General features: G+C 39.9%; 1 pseudogene; it reads left to right on the plus strand.

Moving 5' to 3' along the window:
• Positions 1–609: 609 nt before the first annotated feature.
• Positions 610–1,320, plus strand: LOC101439718 (COMM domain-containing protein 8-like; annotated as a pseudogene).
• The last annotated feature ends 19,230 nt before the right edge of the window (positions 1,321–20,550 follow it).

Raw genomic sequence — 20,550 nt, forward strand, 5'->3', positions numbered from 1 at the left:
GTTGGAAGGCAGGGGAGGTAGTTTGTGGGGGAAGATGTTGCATCGTGAGCCTGCCCCCAGGGAAACACCTGCCCGTCCTTTGGTCTTCCAGCCTGGGACAGTCTATCAACCTGGCTGTGGGAAATGCGCACCCCGGCTGTCCTGGCAGCTCATCTGATTAAGGCACGCTACTCCCCTCCCTGTGTTGTCTCCGTGACCCAGCATTTTTGCAGCTTTGGCAACTAGGAACTAATATCCGGGAAGATCCTGTTCTGACCTTGAGAAAGGTGAAAACGTGGGAGGAAGAAGCCCCAGGTGAAACCCAAGAAGAAAGTCCTGGACAAGGCCTTGGACGCAAACCCTCAAGTGTAACCCTGAAAAGGTGGCTTGAGAAAGATAACTAACTCAGCATGGTTCCCCCTCCAGCCACACTGGGGGCGTGAGGGGGCCTGGGTGAGCCATTCCTGAGGCTTTTCTCTATTAGTGTTCCCTCCATCTGCCCATGGCTGTAAATCATTGTTAATTAAATCTCATTGTTCCGCTCCTGAGAGAAGTCACAAGGGCGAGCCATCATGAAACTGAAGACGTGGGACCTGGTCAGGTGACCCAGGCTCCAGCCTTGCCCTAGGGATGGAGCCAGAAATGGGGACACCCTTGTGACAGCTGCAGAAGCTGCCAGTCAAGCAGGGCCTACAGTTAGTAGGGTGGTTTGAGATGGGCTTTCCCCAGGAGCTGACACGTTGACAACTTGAGGATAAGAAGGAACCTGGCTTATGAGGATCTGCAAAGAGCAGCTTCATTCATTCATTCAGCAGCTTCCCATTGAAGTCCACAAAGCTCCGAGCGCCTGATGGGATATATTTCTGCACAAAATAATAGAGGGCATTTGTGGCTTATCCTCTCTACCAGAATTATCACAGTGTTTGGGATTCAGCAGAATGGCTGCATGTTCTGGAAGATACTACCAAATTTTTCGAAGCTATAAGTGGTAAAAATTTATCTGATGAAGAATTATTTCAGCAGTTGCATTAGTTGAATTCATTTCATCAAGAAGCTATCTTGAAATACTTGAAACGCAGGAAAGATAAAATCAAGCAGGCTCTGCTAGGAGAAATAAATGATATTTCCTCTGCACAGCTGCAGGACTTTGAATGGCAGTTAAGCTTGTATTTTCTAGTGACAAGATTTCTAACACTACAAATGTCACTTTTAAACCTTCTTCTAGATGTGAAAGAAAATGGTAAAGTCAAGCCTCATTCTGCTGAAATGAGTAAAGAGGAGCTGCAGAAGCTAATGAATTCCTTGAAAGCAGCTAATAAGGTGGTCCTGCAGTTGAAATAACTGGAAATGATGAATGCCAGCACTATCAGATTTCATTGCTACAATGATATACAGAGCAAATACTGTGTGTTTAGAACAGCTGTGATGTATGTTGCCAAGCTGAGAAAGCAGCAGTGATGAGATTACAAAGATAAAAATTTATCAACTTCCATAAAGAACAGGAAATTACATGGTTGATAGGAAATGCATAAAAAATGAAGTAAAGATGGAAAAGCTATAGTAGCAGTTTATATTTTCATGACTGTTTTGCCTTATTTATTAAACACTTGAGAAATGGTTGTAGATGTACAGTTTAATTGAAAGCAAACATATGTTCTAAAATAATGTAAACATACAAAGCACAAATGTACTCGAATATTGCTTAAAGAAGTAGGTGAATAGCAAGGCCATGCATACGGATATATTTATTAATTCATGGTATTTTTAAAAGTAACTTTTTAAAAGAATTTATGAGCTGCATATATGTCTCAGGATATCACTTATCTTTTGTATTTCAAAGGAAAGATTATGAAATACAAAATTTGGTAGAGAAAGAATCTCTTCTTCAGACACGAACAAAGAAAAAATACTCTAAATTTGTGTGAACAGTTCTGTTTGTGAATTCTAGAAACCAAAATCTTGTACTAGAAATACAGGAAAGAATTTAAATGATGCTGTTATTCCTTCAATTCCATATCTGATTAGGATAATACATTCTGATAAAAAGAATAGATGTCATAAGGGGTATATATTACTATTCAAGTATCAGCTAAGACTATATATAAGCCCATTTTTGTTATAAACTCCTAATATTGAATATATGATTTTGGGTGTTAACTTCATCAGAAAGCAAGCCATTCTGAACTTCACTTAACCTTAAAATCAAGCATTCTCAACAAATAAAGAACGTCATACTTTAAAAAAGTCTCAGTGTTCCAATCCCAGAAGTGTTTTTCACTGTGCACCTAAGAAAACTCCTTTCCTCAGAGATAAGTCTGACCACTTCCTCCCAAGAAGGGCCAAGAAGGGCCTGTTTGCCCACCAGAGTCCAGGTTTCAGTCAACAACAGGGGAGAAATCGTTACACTGTCTCAGTGACCTCAGGAAGGTACAGTGGACTTAGCTGACCCAATTCCACCTCCAGGCAGTTACACTCCAGATTTCTAATGGGATGACAAGCTCAGGCCTAATGCTCCTCTTCTATAGACAATACACAAACATGACCTTCTGAAATGTTTCAGCCTCTGTGGAGAGAGGATCCGTAAATGGTCAATTTGGCTTATACAAAAAGGGGAGATAGGGAAGATCCAGACAGTGCGACGTGCCTAAAATAATATAATGAATCCATGGAATAAGAAAGAAAACATAATTCCCAGACTCGCAGTCCAGTTTTCAGTTCACGAAAATATTTCCCTTTTCTTATTAAAAGAAAGGGATGAATTACAACCAATCCTCATAACACTATAAAACCTACTTCACTGAGACTGTTGTTCTATGAAAAAGCAGGTTGTGTTGTCTCAAGTAGAGAACTTGCCAAATTTAAATGTATTTCTAGAAAGTAAAATTACATCATTTCCACAGGTAAAAAATGTTTTGTGCACTTAAAGCCTGGATAAATTTTGTATTTATTCACATAAGTAAGTCATATTTTCAGCTTCCTACTATACATTAAACATCCTATGTATACATGCCTATGTCGGGGCTCCTTTCACAAATTGTTAACATTCACCTTCTAAAAGGTGCTAAAAACTTTAAGCCATGCACAGCAGAGAGGGCACATATAAGCAAAATTAGCAATGATTTGAGAAAAATAACTGTCGAAAAAGAAAAATTTTTTAAATCATAAGACTGTTTTTTGGGGGAAACGGACTTGGCCCAGTGGTTAGGGCGTCCGTCTACCACATGGGAGGTCCGCGGTTCAAACCCCGGGCCTCCTTGACCTGTGTGGAGCTGGCCCATGCGCAGTGCTGATGCGCGCAAGGAGTGCCCTGCCACACAGGGGTGTCCCCCGCGTAGGGGAGCCCCACGCGCAAGGAGTGCGCCCCGTAAGGAGAACTGCCCAGCGCGAAAGAGAGTGCAGCCTGCCCAGGAATGGCGCCGCCCACACTTCCCGTGCTGCTGACGTGCCGCTGACGACAACAGAAGCGGACAAAGAAACAAGACGCAGCAAATAGACACAGAGAACAGACAACAGGGGGAGGGGAGGAATTAAATAAATAAATAAATCTTTAAAAAAAAAAAAAAAAAAGACTGTTTTGCACAACTCAAATGTTTTAACCTGAGGATATATTTAATAGAAACATTTAATCAGAGTTATTAAAGAATTTACTGGGAAATATTATCTAGAATGAATTCCATTAGACAATTTATAATTCTTTGTTCAATTTTCTATACATCAAATTAAATATTTTAAAGCTTTTTTCATTTTTGTTTTACTGTTATAATTTCCATTGGGTAAATTTTCTTTGTTTATATAGAAGAGTTTATAATGAAGATAATTCTCTGAATCTTCAATTAGTATAATTTCATAGGTCACTGCACAACCATTATAACATTTTTTCATGGCCATTACCCACTATTTCTACCAAGTCCTATTTTCTTCTAAAGTTAGAAACAACTAAATTTTGGCAGTAAGATATGTTTCTTACCAAATTTTGTCAATAACAACTTTTACTCTGTGTAGTTTTAGTCATTGCCAGTTGAATTTTGTATTGATTTTTTTCTATAAATTATTAACTATGAATTGGGTAAAAGCTTTTATGATTTTGGATAATCTATGAGAACATATTGAACATGGGTTTTTGTGAGCAGGAAAGTGAGGTATAAAGAGAAAAAATGGAGAAAACAGGGAGGGAGCTGGAAAAAATATGAAATGCAAAGACTTAGGTTAGAGGAGGACAGAAAGGCTGGAGATGAGGTACTAAGTCTTTAAGGCTAGAAGGATAGTCAAGGGGATGGCTCAAATATTGGGGTGGAAAGATGGGGTTGAAAGAATGGGATCGAATAATCCTGCTTCACTTTTGGCCCTTCCATGCTTTGAGAACCACATTCTTTCCTTTGTCTTTGTGATAACATATTCTCTTTCTTGTCTTCCTACTTTTATAGTCAACTCTCGCTTTCACTTTTTTGCAGGCTCATCATTCCCTGCATAGATATTTAATGCCAAGATTCCTTAAGGCTTACTCTTAATATCTTTCCTCTTCCAAACACACGATTTACCAGAGGTGAGCTCATTAGCATCCATGATGTGCTTTTACCTTACAAACATCATTCACATTTATTTATTCCCTTCATCTCCGCCAGTGTCACCCTGGTCAAAGTTACCCTGGTCATCTCTCAACTGGACCTTAATAAACATACCTTTATTTAGTCTTGTTCTCCCCTCCCCCCATCCATTTCTTCTTCATAGGGAAGCAATACTATCTTCAAAAAGTTCCCTTTAGAGACTCCAGTTATACATTTTAGAGGTCCCAATTATACATTTATTGGAAAAATACTTGAAGAAATAATGGACAAATATTTTACAAATTGATGAAAATTGGAGTCCAAGAATCTTAACATACCCCAACCACAAAAAACATGGAGAGAAGTACATCAAAATGCTTCATGATCAAATTGCTTAAAACTAGCCATTTTTTCTTGTTAGCCATAAGATCTTTTTATTTTATTTTTCATCCCTTTCTCAGAACCACATTTAAGATTTATTAAACACAAATGGCATCTTTGCCCATAATATTATTTATAACAGCTTCTTAAATAAAAATAAATCTTGAAAAACAGGAAAGTAAATGTCTTCTTTTCAAACAGCTGCCTTTAAAGATAAGCACTGAGGAGAAGAAGGATTGATTGAGAGTAGTTGCAGTGAGAAATTGGGAGCATGAAAAGTATGAAAGAGATACACATTGTTTTATTTTTATGTTTCTATAGCCATCTCAGCATGAGAAACAATAGACCAATAATCTTAGACCTAACTTCTTAATAGTCAGAAATGATATGCATAAAAGGCTTTGCATATCATCATCTCTGTTATTTGAAGGTGAGTGTCTTAAGTATCAGATAATGCTCTCTACATGAACTGCCAGATTATATCTTCAAAACAACCCTGTGGAGAAGGTATGGTTATCCCCATTTTTCAGATGAGGAAATCAAGCCTTGGAGAGATTCAGAAACTTGTTGAAGGTAACACAACTGAAAGTGTCAAAGTTGGGTGAAAACCCAGATCTGTTGACCTCAGAGTCTCTACGTTGGGCTCTAAAGACAACATACATTGGCATCACCCCATACAGGTGTGCTTTCTGGTGTCCTTTTTGATCTTGTAATTATATACTTTTCTAGCGTGTATGAAAAACAAAGTTCTATTCTGGAGTATATGGTTAAATTCCATTTGATAACAAAATTTTAATAGCACATATTCTAGTTTGGTTTTCAGAAAGGAAGACTAATGGCCTTCAAAATTAACCCAAGTATAACCACCTCTCTGTATTCATACCCCATTTCCTTCTTTACTTCTTGTACTTTATTTTATGAATCTCAAATGAGGAAGATTGAATCAATTCCTGTTCTCTATTGGACTGAGCATCTGTTAGCATTCTTGAAGAGTGGCCAATTTATTTTCTGACTTGAAGCAAGGATTTTTAAAAATTTCCTCAGTTTGGATACTCCTTAGGAGAAGAGTGAATCCATGTGCTGGTACAATATCTCTTGGAACAAAGGAAGAAGAACAGATGGAAAGTGTTTGATAGGAAAACTGTTTATCCTTGCTGGGCAGCCCCAGGACAAACCATTAGTGGTGGGATTTTTCTTTGGCATTTTTAATAACTATTTCTCATCCCAGCTGCTTTTGTGACTCTATCATCCACCAACTGTAGCTCCATTCGCTTTCAAGGCCAAGGGTGTGGTGCTCTTTCTTTCCTTGCCCCTGACCTTATCAAAAGCTTTTTTCAGAAAAGAAGCCCTGCTCCCCATTGACCAGCATGAATTGAAGAAAAAATGCTATTACTCCCTTTCCCCCATGAGCCTAGCTGGTTGGTGAAAAGTTTTGTCCCCTGTGTAAATAATTCAGCTTTCTGCTAATTAGAGGAGTAATGGAGCACAGTAAGGGTGGCTCCTTAATACATTTGATAAGCACCTTCTTTTCCTGATTCCTTAGTAAACGAAAGCTAAGGGACTCAGAGGCACTCACATTGCACCCTTATTCTACGTTTTAGTATATTTAAGAATATTGACTTTGAGCTTTCCAAGGTCAGGAAAACCACATTGCCCACCGTGTTATGCCTCCAGAGCCTAGCATGGGGTCAGTAGCATGTTGAGCCTTAGATGCATGAGTTAAAGGAACTGAACACCTGGCCTTCAAGGACCCCTTTAAGGTAGGAGATGAGAAGCACAAGTGGGATGCAACCTTCCCTTAGAGACTGACCAAAATTATGTGCAGGAGAGGTACACTGCAGAGATGGTCCACAGGCTCCAGTCACTTCCCCTAGATAAAGGGAAAAACCCTTAGGAGTCATCTCCTGAAAGCTGATGCCTAATCAAATGAGGATGGAAATCTTTGGTTCCAACTGACCCTAACATTGTGGGCATGAGGACAGTGCTACATGGATTCACATCTTCCCTTTAACACTCGTGGTGATCCAGAAAAACTGAACACCTAGTGAGGAAATTAGAGACTTTTGTGGGAAAGAGGTGGGAGGCTTCCAGGGGAATGGGCTGGCCTTTTTCCCAGCTCTGTGACCCTAGAGGGGCTTGAGCAGTGCAAGCTGAGACATGATGAAAGTACATTCATTGCACCCTAAACTGTGTAGAGGCTCAATCCAGTTACACTCGCTGATTGTTCCTGGTTTCCTTACATATTATTCTATCTTGGTTATGTTTCAAAAAAGAGAGGTGTTACGTTATAAGGAAAATCTGGAAAACAGCTGAGTTCACACAGCCTTTTTATGACATATGCCGTAAGGTCTGAACCAAAACCTGAGTCCAGGATTTTTGGATTCCTTGGCAAGAAAGGGAGTTCTTAGGGTCTTTGTCTTAAAGTCTCTTTGTTTGTTTGAACTCTAACCACTTAAATAGTGACACACAATTCAAAATTTTTTCACATATTGATTTATTTTATCTTTAGAACAATTTAATGAAGTAGGTGCTATTATTATAAGGAGCTCCAAGGTTTAGACTTGCTCTCACTTGAGCAAAAATCATGATAAAAGACTATCAACTCCAGGAATGATTGTAGATTTTTGATATCTCTTGATCTGAGGAGTGACCAACATGTTTCTTCTCTGATCCGACCTTGAGAAAGATGCAGACCTTGTCCTAGCCAGCTGTGGTTTGCTCCCATGACTCTCATCCACACTCAAACCTCAAAGTTCCCCCTTAATGTTGTAGAGGACTTCAGCAGTGAATCATCAGCAATTGGAATCATCCAATCTCTTACTACTTTTGGGGTCCTCTTTTGGTGACTCTGAACTCATGATTAAACCTGGTCAGACCACCTTGTATCTTTGTTCCCACCCAAATGCAGCTTTGTACTAAACCATGTCTTCAGTAGTGGAGACCAGAATTGTTTGCAATATCCAGAAATTAGAGAATGTTATCCACCATCTTGGGTTTCCCAATATCACTTGGCAAACAACCACATGGCAGCATTTGAGTCCAAATGCTATTTAATCCTCAATAATCTGTTGTAAATCTCAAGTGCTGGTTGGAGCATCATATGAAGCACCCACAAAACATGCGTGTTCTCTTTCCACCAAGAGGGTCACCCCATACAGGAAAATATTTTCCAGTGTTTCCTATAGGAATCCAGAAAGTGGGATTTTTTCTTAATTTAAGGGTTTTGCATTTATGACTGTGGTAGATTGAAAAAGTGTGGTCACAAAATTTTGCAGCTCCTCCCTTCAAAAGGCAAAGTCTATTTCTCCACCCCTTGAATCTAAGCTTGGTCAAGAGCCTTACTTTAAGCAACAGATCACTAACTCACATGACATAGTAGAAACTTGAAAAGTGCTTGTGCATTGGGGTTTATCTTCTCTTGCTGCCTTTGGAACCCAGGAACCATGTGAAGAAAACAGGACTAGTCTGCTAGATTTGGACACATGTGGTGCACATGTCACCCTACCAATGCCAAAGGATGTGCAGCTGACCAGCTACATGAGAAAGCCACAGCAAGACCGGCAGAATCATTCAAATGAGTTCAGTGCAGATTGCCAACTCACAGAATTGCAACCTAATAAATAGGCATTGTTTTAAATTACTGCATTTTGGGGTATTTTGTTACTCAGTAAAACCTAATGGGGGCATTGACAAAATAAAGAAATTTACATAACTGTATACTGGAGTGTAAGTATAATGACCTTATGCTGAGGATGTCACATGATTGTCATGCCCACATTTGAGACTGTGTTTATGATCTTATTAGTTATACTCAATATGTAAATAAACTAATAAGAAACAGCATCTGTTCCAAGTAAAAATAAATGAAATCCTCATTCCTTCTATAAATAAGGTTTAAAACTGGGGAAAATTGGTGGAATTCTGAATCATAACTTATAGGCACACAATCCTTTCAACAAATCAAAGCCATAAAGCCATCTCATTAATGAAATTTTTGCCAGTGTGGCTTTATACTGGGATTTGAGAAGTAAGCATAAAGAAATACCAATACTTATGATTTACATATTCATATAATTAAATAACATTATAATAAAATACATATTTAAATAACATTAAAGTACAAATAATTGAATTCTCCCTAGGGATCTATGCCATTTTTCCTTTAAAACCAGTTCATGCATTAGTCAAAATTGAGGAGCACTACTATATTGTGTAAAATTTAACCCAGGGAGGAGACAGAGGCTCCATCCCCTCCTGGATGGAGCTAAGACCTGGGTTCCCTCAGCTATATTTATTTAATTTTTATTTTATTTTTTATTTATTTTTAAATGATACATAAATCATACAAAACGTTACATTAAAAAATACAGGAGGTTTCCATATGCCCCACTCCCACACACCCCCCTTTCCCACATCAATGACTTCTTTCATCAGTGTGATGCAATTGATGGGCACATTTTGGAGCACTGCTACAGCATGGATTATAGTTTACATTGTAGCTTACACTCTCTCCCAGTCCATTCAGTGGGTTATGGCATGATATATAAGGTCCTGCATCTGTCCCTGGAATATCATTCAGGACAACTCAGAGTCCCCAAAATTCCCCCATTTCACACCTCCTTTTCCCTCTTCCTGTCCTCAGTAATTCCAGTGGTCACTCTCTCCACATCAATGATATAATTTCTTCCATTATTAGAGTCACAATAATTCTATAGTGGAATACCAATAAGTCCACTCTAGTCTGTATTTTATTCCTCCATCCTGAGGACCCTGGGATGACAATGCCCATTCCACCTCTCAGACGAGAAGGGGTTTCAATCCCACATGGTTGGTAGATGGGATTCCTGTGCCCGCAGCTGGTGTGGTGATTGTCCGTCCTCATCTCCCTGTCAGTCTCAGCTATATTTATAATGTTTACATTTGGTTTCTCTTGGTTTCTCAGTGGTTTTTAGAGTCAGAGATGCAAAATCTACTGCTTATATCTGCTTGTTGTCAGCTACTTATTAACAACTCTATAATACCCTTCAATTTGACCAGTTCTCCAATTTGACAATTTGATCAGCTGGGCCTTCCCCAATGAGGGGCTGCCTCTTCTCCTTCCTTGGGCCCCTTAGAATCTCAGGTCTGCTATTGCCTGCAATTCTAGGCACAGTCCAGGCTGCTTTTGTGTCAACTTTGCATCTCTCTTTGTGCCAATACTTTATTTTTGAAAAACACGCTCCAGATTTTCTTCTGCAGGGTCTCCAAAGTAATGGGTATGAAGCCAATGAGATCTGGGTTTTCCAAAACCAAGCACTATTCAAAAAATCCTGCCAGTTTCCCCTCAAAGAGGTCTAACTCAGACCTAGACTTGACCTCTTCTGGTTCCTTTGGGCATCTGAGGCATCTCACATCCCCTGGTCCCTACTTAATAACAGAACCATTAGGGCAGGATGACGATATAATTTATTGCACGGATCTGGACACTTTGGGGTATGAAAGGGGATGTTATTTTTAATTATGCTGTGTCAAAGGCCATAAATTATGATAAGGTCACTCTCAGAATAGTGCGTGCCACCCCTATTTTCCAACCTCCCTAGCACCTAAAATGAGTATTTCCTTTGAAAGTGACCAATAAGTATGAGAATATCTTTCACTGATCATCCACCTCCCTCCTCAAATCTGTCTGAATTTTCTGCACAAGGCTGCATCATTATTACAGTCATAGGGGGATGGGAGGAATCTTGTTATATTTTTTAATTGAGGGAAAATTTTATAAAGAATGAAATACACTTACCTTAATTGTACAATTCAGTAACTTTTGACAAATGTATATGTATCTGTGTAACCAACACCTCATCAAGACAGAGACCATCTCCACTCACCCAGAAATTTCCTTCATGTCTCTCCCATTCAGTCTCTACTCCATGGGCAACCTCATGATTTGCTTGCTTCTGAAATATTTGATGATTCTCTAAATCTTTTATTTTCATTGATATCTAATTCAATTCTTTCGTGTTTAGAGAAAAGAGTCTATAAAAGTCAGTCTTCTGAAATTTATTCTAACTTATTTTATGTCCCAGCATTGGGCCTTTCTTGGTAAAAATTTCACATGCACTTGAAAAGAATGTGTATTCTGCAATTACTAGATGAAATGTTCTACAGATGCTTATTTATTCAAGTTATTTAATAGTGGTTATCCAATAATCTATATCCTTATTGATATTTTTTCTATTTTTTCCATCATGTCTGACTTTACTCAAAAGAAGAGCAGTTGTTCCTGAAGTTTAAGTTTCCTGAGTGAACCAACCAATAAAATTTCCATTCCCTGTATTTATATTTATTTGCCTCAGGCTGTAGAATTATGCCAGATGTGAGTCATGTCTGTTGGGAACGCATAGAGAGATGGCCAGCATTCAGAGCTTCCAAATCATGGACCACCTGCCTACACAGGCCGTCATCTGAAATGAGTTGACTCCTGGATCCTGCTGTTCACAACTTCTGTCCCTTAGTAACCCTTCCAAGGGAATGAGTCACACAAGGATCAATAGCTAAGTGGGAAGCAGAGCACTAGTTTATTCTTTATTAATAGTTGAGCAAGTGCCCGAAAAACTTCCCTATCCCACAGAAAATGCAGACTTCTCTGGCTCACACTGCACTGGAAGATGTGGCTTAGGAAACCCCAAGTGAAGTTGCCTGCACCACATCTCACACCTCTGTGTCTATTAAACAGACTCAAAATGCACTTGGTCAGCTAGCTGGTGGGCAGAACAGAGCTGGGAGCCCTAATATAAGCCGCCGGGTATGTTGAGCACGCAAGAAGAAGACTTTGAAAGGTTAAGAAGAAAACAGTATGAGAGGGGATTGACTATACCACAGCTAGAAAGAGCCCAAAGAGAATCGGGCTCTGACCAGGTGGTTGAGCCCTCCCTTCTTGGGGAGGAGCTAATGAGGGTATGGGGAGGGGAACTGGCAATTCCACAGTGGAGAGAGGGCCAGAATGCAGTGCCTCCAATGGATCAAGATGGAAATGTGGGGAGAGGAGAAAAGTAGTTAACACCCAACCCCCCCAAAACTCTCCTGATCCTGGAGAATCATTGGCCTAACACCAGCTAGTCACCGGTAGGTCTGAGCTTCCTTCTGGACTGAGTACCCGTCACATATCAAACCAGTCCACACAGCAATCACAGCTCTCATTCTTGCATATGAGGGACATCTTAGTGATTGTCCTCAAAATCTTCTGAACTAAGTCAAAGCAAGACATTCATTAATTTTATGTCCAAATTATACTCCAGGCAAAAATTTTATCCCTATTTTCTTTCTCAAATTACTCCTTGCCCCATTATTCAACATACATAAAGTTATACTGCATATTGGACCCCTTAGAGCCCTGCCTCTCAGCCTGACTCTTACTCAACACTTGCTGTGGCCATCAGCCTTGAGCAGGTGTAATCGGGTTCCCTCTTTACCTACATCACATTTATTTGACTTTCTGTCTTAGGACTTCTCTGGTCAGGGTGTGGTGTGCCTGTAGGAACTTGACTGACATTTATCTTCGCCTGAACCTAAATCTTGACCAATGGGGATTGGGAGCTGATGGGTAAGGCTTCCATGCCATCCCTCAAACAGACAATTCTGAGGTTCATTCTACTAGCTTTTCAGAAGATTAAAATCTCAGTTGCCCACAGAGGTGACCAATTTAATAATTCTTGCTTGTATTGATTTGTCTTTGACAGATGTAGGGAGCAATCCCCAAGTCTGTCTTTACTTCTGATACTAACTGCAGAGTTCAGGGTTCCCCCAAATCACTCTCACTCAGACTCCAGTTCTAAGTTTGGTGGTCTCCAAGACCACCCTCAGTTTTGATAATTCACCAGCAGGACTCAAACCTAGAACTCATCAAAAGCTGTTATACTCATGATAACAGTTTATTATGGTGAAAGGCTACAGATTAAAATCAGCGAAGGAAAGACATGCATTGGGTAGAGCCCAGAAAAGTTCCAAACACGGAGCTTCCAGTCATCCTTTCTTTGTGGAATCATGAACAATGTTACATTTTTATCATCAGTGTGTGATAATACACACAGAGTATTGTCAACCAGAGAAGCTTTGGTTGGACAGTCTTTATAGGGGTCCATAAAGCAGATATGCTCAACTGTGCATTTGACTGACATCAATCTCCTGCCCCTCCAGTGGTCAAGCTGATACCAGATGACCCCAAATTCCCATCCTAAATCACATTGTTAGACTATCTGTGAGGCCCAAGGCCCCAGATAAACTAGGCACTTTTTATCAGACAGGACATTCTCATTTTGGGGAAGGTTAAATTCTTTACTATACACTCTCCCCTGCCCTTTGATACTGATTCTGAGAATCACATTCCTGATTTAACTACCTACACCCTGCTCTGTCTCAGTTCTGCTTTGCAAGGGTGACCCAGGTTGACCTACAGTGATATCAAATAACCGTAATACAGTAAAGAATGCCCCTTAATTGAATTAGGTGAATCTCTACTGGGAATCAAAGTCAGAAAGGTAATCTCCTTCACCTTACAAATTAAAAGGCAACGAAATTCTCTCCTCCCTTGTTAGGACACACACTATTGGAAGGATTTAGGTTTCCTCTTCAGCACCCTTAGACCAAGTCATCATCCAGTGGAATGGATGTGGCTTTGACAGAAGCTCCAGATTTCGATTAACATTTTGCTTTAGTTGTTCCATATTTACATTGTTTAGAGAAATAAAATATAACAGGTACCACTGAAGCATACCCATTTTTCTCATGCTTTCCCTCCCACCCAGGGGTAACCAATTTCTGAAGTTCTTGTATATTATACCTATAAGCAAAGACTTTATGTATAAAAAGTATGAAGTGCATCAATCAGCGTTCCTGGCAGGACACATGGGAAACTATTTTGTGTTCATGTTTTCTAAGTTTTAGAAAGTGAAAAATAGCAAATATTTGATTACCATGCAACCAGTATTATTTCAGTTTGCCAGACTGTTATGATGAATACCACACAATGAGTTGGCTTAAACAATGCAAATTTATTGGCTCATTGGTTTGAATCTAGAAGAAGTCTAAAATGAAGATATCTGCAAGGCTTGTTTTCTCCCTGAAGACTAGTGTCACGGTGGTTGCTCTCAGCAATCCTAGGGGTTCCTTGGCTTGTATTTATGCTTCCCGCCACATAACAATGCCCTCCTTTCTCACCTCTATGAATTCTGGGGTTCTCTTTGTAAGGTCTCCAATAATCTAGTGTAGACTTGAGGTCCTATTAACAATGGTTTTAGACCCACAGGAATGTGGATTAAGATTAAGAACATGTCTATGCCCACAGGTTCTATGGTCATGGCAGATGGAGTTCGGTGCCATGTCAGTTGGCCCTTCTTTGGAGTTTGTGTTTCTGTGTGATGGAGCTGGACTCAGATGTGATCTTTTTTCACAAGCCTCTCCTGTTACTTTTACCAGAACTGTAGTTGGTGCTGGGGTTTAATATATACCCAGGGGATCTGAATCTCTGGACTGACCATATGATAGCCAGGCCCTGAGCCTCAACAGACTTCAGCTCCTACACTCTGGTTTATTGGACTTACCCCACTCAGCTAACATGGGGTTGAAGAAGGTCAACCACCACACCATGGAGCCAAGAGTGCTTACAACTGAAAGCAGGAGGATTGCATCCAGCATCCAGGTGGAATCTAAGGCCCCTCTTGATATAGATGTGGAGTGGACACAACCAATTCCAAGGTCCACAGGATGGAGGAATAGAATATGGATTAGAGTGGACTTACTGATATTCTATTCATGAACTATTGTGATTAGTGATAGAAGAAAATGTGGCATTGGTGTGGAGAAAGTGGCCATGGTGGCTGCTGGGTGTGGGGAATGGGAGGAAGAGATGAGATGTGGAGGTGCTTTTGGGATGCTGCAGGGACAGTTACTGGGCATTGTATGTCCTCCCATGGTCCACTGGATGGAACGTGGAGGAGTGTGGGTTATGATGTGGACCATTGACCATGAGGTACAGCTGTGCTCAGAGATGTATTCACCAGATGCAATGAATGTCTCATGATGTTGGAGGAGATTGTTGCTATGGGGGGAGGAGTGGGATGAAGAGGGTGGGGGGTATATGGGGACCTCATATTTTTTTAATGTAATATTAAAAATATAAATAAAGATAAAAAAAAAGAACATGTCTATGGTGGGGTACATAATCAATCTACCACAAATACTAAGCCCTTATGATTTAGACCAAATGTGAACTGTGAAATAACAATATTTCCCCCCAAAATGATGTTGCTTTTTCCATTCATGAATAATAGCAGACCTATGGTTCTTAGAAGACAGAAGCTAGACAACACACCAAAGGAAAAATAATCTTGATTTGAAACTTGAGACTTTTGCTTCAGGCTGGTTTTTCAGAATCCATCTGTGAACTCAAACCCAAAAGGAAGAATATGCCATCAATAGGGATATTTGGAATACTATGTCTCCCTAACATTTGTGGAAGAAAACAGCACCTATGCATCCTGCCTTCTCTCTTAGAGAGTAGCGTGTGGAACAGAATTTGAGATGATTTCCTCCTAACTCTTCATATTAGCTGGACTCTTATCCATTAGCATTCGTCAGCCCTTTCATAACTGAGATGACTTTTGCTAGTTAAAATTAAGCTTGTATTCTTGATTGATACATGTGGGTAAGGAAATACAAGCCATTGTAGCAAGAACTATTTCACCCTAGCAATGCCTAAAGGCATACCTAAAAACTCTGAATATCATGAATTTGTAGTTCTTAGCTGGAACTAAAAGTCTTTGTTTCTGATGCTCTCATTCCGAGCTTGGCATGATAGCAAGTACTGCTGCTCCTTCAGAAGCTTTGGAATCTCCATGTGGTCTTTTGGCCATAGGTCAGTTCTGCATACACATGTTCGACTCACATGGAGTTCCAACATATTGGAGGTTCATGTGAGGTTTGTGGTCTAAATTTCACCATTTCCTACCCCTCTTTTACAAGAGTCCCTGCCAGAAAAAGGAAACAATGGATCATAACCCAATGGGAAATAGAATCCTTGCTTGTTAGCAATTGGCCATCCCCTCCATTACTTGTTTCACTTCACTCCCAAAGGTGGAGTCTGGCCTCAGCCTGATCCTGCAGGAATATAAGATGTATCTCAGAGTTGGTCCCCCTTGAGACAGAAGAGGTGGGTACTATCAGTCAGTAATTGGCTCCTAGTGGCCCTGGGGGAGATGTAAACCATGACGTTGCTCCGATTGCCCAAGGGTAAGTGTCTGAAGAATGCTGAACATAAGAGCTGTTAAGCAGTAATGCAGGCAGCTTCCAAGAGACACAATGAACAAGCAAAAGAGGTTCTTCGGGAAGTGGCTGTGACTCAATCGATTGGCTCCCATCTACTATGTGGTAGGCCCTGGGTTCACGTTCAAGGGCCTTCTTGTGAAGGCATGCTGGCCCATGCCTGCGGAGAGCTGATGGCCTGCACCCACAGAGAGCTGTTGCAGCAAGATGATGCAACAAAGGGAGATAAGCAGACACAGAAGAATGGACAAAGAGCAGACAGCAAGCAAGTCGCAAGGGCATGGGGGAATAAATAAATAAATTAATTAATTAAAAAATAAAAGAGGGTCTTGGGATATGGACAGGGCATCAACTTCATCTGAACAGTCTGAGACAAAGGCAGTGGTATGAGTGATTTCTTACACTTAGTGGTATGATTCCAGGAAGGAGAAGTGTAGGAATAGGAGGAATGAACAGGCAAGGAAGGAGAGCAAATACAATGATCCATTTGGAAGTTGGCCTTTCCAGAGGATGGCTGGTGACACTCTCCATGGGACATTTCTGGGAAGAGTTACGGAATGCATCTCAGGATCGTCCTCTTGAGAAATGAAAGGGGCAAGCATTTTTATTTCAGCTCCCATGCCTGACCAGTCAAGGCTTTCCTCACAAGGCATAAGCTCTCCTGCACATGCAGACTGTGCATGCTTAGTCCCAGGTGAGTCCTGAGACACTTACGTGCAGCTTGGCAAAGCTTGGTGGAAGTGATGGCTGCTGCTGTGGCTGGAAGAAGAGGTGAGGTGGAGAGATTTGAAGCCATACTCTAGTTATTCAATACACATATTCTCTTGGTTTTTCTGGGAAGAAGCAAGTCTATACTGATATCTTAAATGTAAACTTTTAGTTTTAGAACAATGGTCCAATAAATGTTTAAGCAGGCCCATTGAGAGGTATTTGTCATAGCAGCCTGGAAAACTAAGACATTCCTTTCCTGGTTCCTTGCCCTTTATTTACTTCTTCTAAACCTGGTCCAAGGCATTTCCTTTCTACTCTGCACCCTCTCTCTAGGTAATCTCATGAACTTTCATAATCTTAATTAACATCTATATACTGACAAATTTGAAATGGATACCTTCAGCTCAGATCTTCTTTTTGTGGGTTTTAAACTCATGTTACCAACTGTCTGTTTGACATTACCATTCGGTTTACATCAACATTAAACTCATTAACTGCATGATGTTCAAAACTGATTTCATCATTTTTCCTCCAAAGCTTCCTGTATGCCCTGCCTTAACAGTCAATCCCATATATACTGAATTCCTGTGCCAGAAAATTGGAAGTTGACCCCATTCCTTCAACATTCATGTCCAATCACTATATACTGTTGATCTTATCTCTGAATATGTCTCAAATCTGTCCACTTTTCTCCATCCTTACTGTACCATTCTCTTTCCCCTGGAACACTCCAGTAACATCCAAACTAGTCTCCTCATTGCCATGCTTGCCTCCTGGGAGCCCAGTGTCTGCACAGCACCCACAGCAACTTGACCACATTACTCCTGGGCTTCCCATGACTTTTAGAATAAAGGCTAAAGTCTTCAATCTTACTGTCAAGGCCATGATGCATCCTTGCTTCTCTCTTTAATGATATTACATGTCATTATCTCCAATGTTTCCTTCTTTCCTTATGCTCCAGACTCACTGTCTTCTCAAGTACGCAAATGCACAGTACTCCTTTCTGCCCATTGTCCTATTTCTGCCTGTTGTTCCCTCTCCCCAGCTAATTTCTACTCATCCTTTAGGTCTCAAGAGATATATTACTTACCTAACATCTACCATCTCCAATGGCTCATCACACCAAGGACATTGGGTCCTTCTTAATTTTTGTGCTAACCTATTCTTTTCTTCATAGCACATATCACAGTTGTAGTTAAGTAATTTTTTTAATCTAGTGTTTGTCTCTCATTCTAGACAGGTGTACTTCAGGTTTTCTCCAAGCATCACTGGTAGTCTCCAGAAGTTCATCTTGTGGACTATAGGAAGAATATTGGTTTGGGAGGAAAAAGTAACAAAACAATTGTTTACAAGTGTTTTATAAATATCAAATGTAAGCTTGTGATTTTCAAAGACACTCTCATATGTTATTAATAATCATAATATTCTTAAAAGTTGGGCATATGCTGCTGAAATTGCAGTGGTTTCTGTCTCAACTGAAATTTGTTAGCATGCATTTCATATAGGCTAGCATGATTTGTTTCCATAATCATAACTGTGTCTCTAAACATCCATTTTTCTTGCCATTGTTGTGCTTCATCGTATATCCAATTTGCCAAATTGGATCAATGGCTCGAACTTTATTCACTTACATATAAATATGGTTATAAAACTGTAACATCAATATATAGTTCAGAAAAATGTCAGAAATGTCAATGTGGGCAGGGCTCCATTTCAGACTGCAAAATATGAATCTATGTGAACTGGACAGAGAGAATTATGATCATGACAATTTTAAACAAGTGTGAAAAGGAAGAAAAGTTTTGAATATAATTTTTTAGACTTTCTAGCAAGTGGTCTATTATGAAATATTTTCAACTTCTGCCATGAGGTCATCAAAACCAGGAATCATTTTTAAACAGCACATGGTGACTTTTCTTGTAAACCAACTGAGAATTTTTGAAGAGAAAGAGGGTTCTGGGGAACAAACACAAATAACATTTTGGTGTGAATTTGATCAACTTTTGAAGCTAGCAACAGTGAAGAAAATAAAACCACAGAGGAATCACTCAGAGCATTACCCTCCTAGCAAAACAGATGCCAGCTCCACAGTTCCTGAGAAGCTTGCAAAACCAGCCACACAGTCAATGACATTTTGCTCAGAGAGAAAGGTGAGCATTTCCCATTAACAAAATCCTTTTATCCATTTGGTATTGCATAACATGGATGGTGTAGTCTCGCAAGAGTTTTGCTTTATAACTCGATGATGCCTGTGGAGTGCAGAGCATCATCCAGCACTTGGCTACTGTGTAGGAGGGAGAATTCTGGAGAGATGGCTTGTTCTTTTACCACCAAAACCCCCAAGGCTGTGCAAGCTTCGATGTGGCCTGGAAAACATACATGGGAACCAGTACCAAGAGTGTCTCTGCACTGGTCTGCAGTGAGGAGATGCTGCTTGATTCCTTACAGAGATGGGCTCCTCAGTGGGCAGCCCCAGCTCCTAAGCTCCTTAAGCCTCCTGCTCTCAGCTCAATGTTAGAAGAAGCAGTGAAACTGGAAAATAAATTCCAGCCACACACGTAGCAGTACATAGGATGAGGAAATAGGTAGAGCTTTCTTTCATCCATCATAAGTGGCTTTCAAAGGGGAAGTTCATCGCATGAGTTTTTGAAATGGGAGATGAGATTGAAAACCTCATTTTCATAACCGAGTAGTGCCAGTGCAAATCATTGGGTAACTGCAAGTAACCTGATCGATGAAACGGTGTATTTCAGCAAAAATTAAATGTAGTGATTTCCTAAATCTACCACTTCAGGGAGCTTTCTTTTAAAGATTAGATACCAAGGTTTGTTAAGGAAAATGGCCCATGGTTGGAATGCCAGTGACTTGTCTCTTTCTCTGCTCTTACTTTTTTTTTTACTAGGTGGACAGATATCAATGTGGAATCATTGAACATTAAAACCATAAAAAGAATGCAGTTCTGATATGTGTGACAGCATGGATGAACCTTGAAGACATCATGTTGAGTGAAATAAGCCAGACCCAAAAGGGCAAATATTATTTGATCTCACCAATATGAAATAATTAGGATAAGCAAACTCATTGAGACAGAATCTAGAATATAGGTTACCAGGAAATGGGAAATTAAGGCTTAAAACATACAGCGCTCCTATTTGGAATGATGGAAACATTTTTTTAATGGATGGTGGTGATGATAGCACAACATTCTGAATGCAATTGATAGCAATGAAATATAGATCTGAATGTAATTAAAGGGGAAATGTTAGGCTGCATATATGGTAATGGAATAATTTTTTTTTTTAATCCATGGAAATACACCACATGACAGTAAGCCCAAAGGTAAACCATGGACTAAAGTTAGCAGTATAATTATAAAAATGTGCTTGCATCAATTGTAACATGTTTAATACCAATGCAAGGTGTTACTAACTGGGTGGTATATGGGAATCCTGTGTTTTCTGTGTGGTTTTTCTGTAAACCCACAACTTCTCTAATAAAGAAATAAAACAAAACAACAGGAAAAGCTGCACCACATCCAAATGCTGCAACAGAAATGAAGAAATACTTCCCAGAATTGAATGGATCCATAGAGTGGATTAGATGGTAATTATGTGAGTGCTATGCTTTTTTTTGCCACCTA

Source organism: Dasypus novemcinctus, chromosome 7, assembly GCF_030445035.2.
Source record: "Dasypus novemcinctus isolate mDasNov1 chromosome 7, mDasNov1.1.hap2, whole genome shotgun sequence".
Taxonomy (NCBI): domain Eukaryota; kingdom Metazoa; phylum Chordata; class Mammalia; order Cingulata; family Dasypodidae; genus Dasypus; species Dasypus novemcinctus.